The sequence below is a fragment of the Gobio gobio genome (genome assembly GCF_949357685.1).
Source record: "Gobio gobio genome assembly, chromosome: 1".
NCBI classification, from domain to species: Eukaryota; Metazoa; Chordata; class Actinopteri; order Cypriniformes; family Gobionidae; genus Gobio; species Gobio gobio.
Genome location: NC_137097.1, coordinates 15,056,855 through 15,061,923, shown reverse-complemented (window position 1 = coordinate 15,061,923; position 5,069 = coordinate 15,056,855). Strand labels below are relative to the sequence as shown.

Below are 5,069 nucleotides of genomic sequence, written 5' to 3'. Positions count from 1 at the left end.
AAAACCCTGAAAAACCTGGAGCCTATACCATGAAGCTGGTTTAGCTGGCTAGCCAGATATGTTTAAGCTTAGTTTGTGCCAATCCTGGGTTTTAGGTACTATGAAAGTAGCTCGGCTTTAATCGGTGTTAGTTGCCATGGTATTTTACGCTGCACGGCTAACCTGCTCCGGGGCAGGTTATGTTCTGGATTCGAGATCTGAGATTTAAGTTTGACCAATCAGCTGTGAGCAAAAAAATATATATATATAGATGACGTAACTAATTCCCAGCGTCTTTTGCAATGGCTTCACCTTTTCTACCAAATCCTGTGGACATCTCCGCGCAAATTGTTAGAAGAGCACTTCGTAGAGAAAGAGTTTTTAGGGACAGACAAAATCCCCTTGACTTTCCTGATACGTAAGGTACAGATTTTCCGTAGAAGGAATAGGTTATATTTGCGAACTTCTTGAGCCGCACATAACAAATGTGACTCGTCGAAGCCATGCCCTTACTGTACCGCAAATGGTATACATTGCGTTGCGTTTTTTTGCAAGTGGTACATACTTGTACGCGGTCGGTGATGCAGAGAACCTTGGGAAAAACACGGTTTGTCGAACCATTCGCAAGGTGGTCCTTGCACTGCAGGGGTACATAAATGGCTTCATTGTGTTCCCAGGACATTTATCGACCATGTCCATAAAAGAGGGCTTTTATAAAATTGCCGGTAAGATATATTGATAGGGTGACGTGACGTATGAACAATTTAACCGTTCACATTCAGGTTCTTTTTTTCTTTCCAAAAGGCAGATTTTACTTAGAGCACTTATATATATTATAGGCTACATTAGCTACATATTAAGAATGATTTTAAATCTTTTTATTTTTAAATCCTATGATAGGATTCCCTAGAGTCATAGGAGCAATAGACTGCACACATGTTGCAATCTCCACAGCTCTAGGAGAACATGAGGCTGATTATGTGAACAGAAAGTCCTTTCACAGCCTTAATGTTCAGGTAGGGCTACTATACACATGAGATGATTTCATTTGCATTGAGATTAACCTTTTAAATGAATAATAACTTTAACAGATAGGACAATGATTTACTGTAGATTTCATCTGCAGATGACTTGTGATCATGAATGCATGATCACAAGTTTGGATGCCAAATGGCCTGGCTCAGTTCATGATTCCAGAATTTTCCGTGAGTCTGTGTTGTGTCAGCGCTTCGAGGAAGGTAAATTTGGTACAGTACAAAACATCGTTTTAATTGTGACAAACATTTACACAATTTTCCCCTTTTCTGTTCCATGACAGGGCTTTTTGATGGCCTGTTGGTAGGAGACCGGGGTTATGCATGCCAGAGGTTTTTGCTAACTCCCTATCCTGACCCTCAGACAGGGGCACAAAACCGCTTCAATGTGGCCCTCAGTAAAACCAGGGTTAAGATCGAGATGACCTTTGGCATCCTAAAGGCGCGTTTCAACTGCCTTCGGCGCTTAAGAGTGTCACCACAGCGGGCATCACAGATAGTGGCTGCATGTGCAATTCTGCACAATATAGCCACTATCAGAAAGGAGCGAGTACCACCACAAAACCAGCTTCTCCCCGATGAAATTGACCCCATCACACTTGACCACCCAGTTGGGGCAGCTGTCAGAGATGCAATCACAACACAATATTTTACTTAATAAAAGCACATTGACACTGCAGACTGGTCTCAAACGGTTTTATTGGTCATGTGGCTAGGGAGGAAGAAAGAGCAAGAGAAAGTTAAATTAATAAATATACAATGTTCATATTAAAGTGTTACTTGGTTAAATAAGTTCACATACTGAGATCTGTTTTTCCAGCTGTTTGATCTCCAATTTATTTTTTTTTATTTGGAGCCTCCTCAGCTCACAGTCCAGCTCCTTTAGGGAACAGTCTAGTTCTAGACTCCTTTTGTAAAGGACCCTGACAGAGTCTGTTTCCACCTGATACATAATTCCACCACAAACAATCATTTAAAGTATTCTGGAGGTTAAATAATTTTTATTTTTTATTAAAGTGGCATAACTAGGACTGACTAATTTAGGTCAAGGGTTTTAAGAATTACCTTGTTCACATTCCTCCTATAGCCCATTGAAGCAGAGGCCTCAGTTTCTGGGGCAGGTTGTGAAAAATCCTACAATTAAAAAAAAAGATAAGTGTAAGGGCCAGTGACTTTATGATGCATTCAAATGTGTGCCATAATAAAAAGCCCAGTGCATTCACCTCAGCAGCTGTATCAGAACACACAGACAGAGTGTCTTCATCATTTGCGTCACCCTAATAAATAAAAGTAGGCCAATGTAAAGCATAACTGTTATAAAGCAGGTTATGTTCATGGTGTTCTGTCTGCTGCATACTGACATCTGTGTGGGAGACTGTGCGTATGTGTGCTGGCTTCAACAGGGACAATGCATTTCCCTCTACTGCAGAACATAGAGGCAGAAAAATTAGAAGTTAGAGTAATAAAATAAAAAATAGTAATGCATTGCACACATACCCAGTGTCACTTGCTTAGAGGAGCCAGCACCAGGGTCAGATTGCACAGCATCTGTAATGCCATCCATAATCGGCCTCCCCTTATTGTTACTCAGAGCCAACTCCTCCGCCGCAGTGTATTCAGGAGGAGGTGGCCCTCCCCCACTTTTACGGATGTCACACTTTTTCCGTTATTATGATAAAATGTTCACAAAAATAATAAAAGGTTGTGGTAAAAACTCACCACTTTGAATTATATTTTTATATTTTGTCTTCAATTTCTATTTCAATTTCTCTTTTATTGTCACATATCATGTACACAAGTGTACTGGCAGTGAAATGCTTAGGTGCAAGTCTCTTTTACATGGCAGTACATAGATTAACAATATACATAATAACAATAACCACATTTATTAAAGTGCAGTGCATGGATGAGTGAGTTGTGCTACAAAGTGTTGCTACAGTTCAGAAGTCTAATCGCCTGTGCAAAAAAACTGTCGCGTAGTCTACTGGTCCGGGCCCTAATACTCCGATACCGTCTACCAGACGGCAGCAGTGAAAGCAGATCATGGCCCGGATGGCTGGAATCCCTGATGATCTTTTTTGCTTTCCTAACACATCGTTGGTTGTAAATATCCTGGAGGGAGGGAAGCTCACCTCCAACAATATGCTGAGCCGTCCGGACCACCCCCTGCAGGGCTTTCCGGTTGAGACCGGTACAGTTTCCATACCAGGCGATAATACAACCAGTGAGGATGCTCTCCACAGTGCTGTTGTAAAATTGTCTGAGAATTTTTTGTCCCATACCAAATTTCTTCAGCCGCCTGAGGAAGAAGATACGCTGATGTGCCTTCCTCACAACTAAATCAGTATGTACTGACCAGGTGATGTCATTGGTGATATGAACACCAAGGAACTTAAAATTATCGACCTGCTGCACTGGCGTCCCTTCAATGATAAGGGAGGGGTAAACACTATTCTGTTTTCTAAAGTCCACCACCAGCTCCTTGGTCTTACTGATGTTCAGAGAGCATCAGTAAGACCAAGGAGACCAAGATCTTGATCTGCTGCCAAGAACGTTTGGAGTTGGGGTTGCATCTAAAAGTCAATGAATATCATTTTTTTAGGATGTGATAGCCTATGCATTCACACGTACGTACGTATGTATGTATACTCATTTCATTTTAGCATTTAAAACATTTTTTAAATCAAAAGTTGTAACTGTTAACATTAGTGAGGCCTAATGCACAGTGAAGTAACATGAACAATGGTTTTGCCATTACCATTAACAAAGAATAATAAATGCAAAACTATTGTTCATTGTTAGTTCATGTTAACTTATGCATTAACTTATTTTAACAAATACAACCTTATTGTAAAGTGTTACAAGCGAACACTTACATATAGGCTGCATTACACTGCAAAAAAATGCTCTTCTTATTTAGTATTTTTTCTTGTTTCCAAAATTATTAAATCAAGATGCATTTACTAGTTAATTAAGTGACATAGGATTTATTTGTTTTATTAAAAATAAAATCAAAATAAAGTGAGTTTTTGCTTAAAACAAGCAAAATTATCTGCCAATGGGGTGAGGAAAATAATCTTATTTCTGTTTGGGACAAAACAGAAATTTTCTAGAAAACATCTTATGTCATGTAATTATCTAGTAAAGATAAGAATTAAGAAGTTAAGAATTTTTAGATATTTAGACTAGAAACAAGACAAAATTACTAAATAAGAAGAGCATTTTTTTGCAGTGTATATACACATAATTGTACATGAATGACCTAAAGCCTAGAATGTTTTTTTTTTATATAAATTTTTTTTTTTACTTACGCATTAATGCAATCAGCAATTTTCCTCCAACATTCTTCTCTTGCTTTGGCAGCAGAGGCCGTGTTACTGCGTGCTTGAAATACACTTTTATATTCTTCATATTTGTGAAGTATTAGCTCTTGCTCCTCTGCGGAAAAATATATGGCTCTCGCTCTATCCATATCGAACGCGATTGGTTGTTTAGTGCCGACGTCACTCTTTTATGTGCACGCGCGCGTGAAGTAATCATAGCTTAAGGATCAAATCCTGAGTTGACAGAGAAAGTTGATGAGCTGCGTCATGGTACCAATAAAGCCTGATTGCATCGGTTTGGTTTTGTCAACTCAAAACCAATCCTGTAACCCTGAATTTGTTCAACTACCTTCATGGTATAGGCCCCAGGGTTTATGATGCAACACCAGACCACACAACAACAGCAGAGCCTACACAAAACTATATACAGCCACAACACAGGCCAAACGTGCTGTCTGTGGCCTCCAAGAAGGCCTTTAAAGTAATTGTACATGTCTCTACAGTTGAATTGAGGGCTTGTGTCCAGTGTCTTTTGGGTTGCTGTTTGCCCTCACAAGGGACTAGTGGGCTGAAACTTGTGCAAGTGAAGGTCTATGTTAGTCTGATGTCTGGTGTAAAATTCTGTCTTGTGAAGAGGCCCTTTTAAAGCAGACCTAAACAAAATTTTAAGACCAGTTGAAAAATTGCATTGTGCACTGTTGGATCTAAAGGAGGTTCTAACCAGAGCTTCAAA

At 39.5% G+C, this 5,069-nt stretch overlaps 1 pseudogene across 1 annotated transcript; it reads left to right on the top strand.

The window, feature by feature from the left end:
* Positions 1 to 281: 281 nt before the first annotated feature.
* LOC307117861 (putative nuclease HARBI1) lies at positions 282 to 1,671 on the top strand (annotated as a pseudogene). Its single transcript has 4 exons — positions 282 to 704; positions 880 to 995; positions 1,106 to 1,217; positions 1,298 to 1,671. The product of its transcript is annotated as a putative nuclease HARBI1 (transcript).
* The last annotated feature ends 3,398 nt before the right edge of the window (positions 1,672 to 5,069 follow it).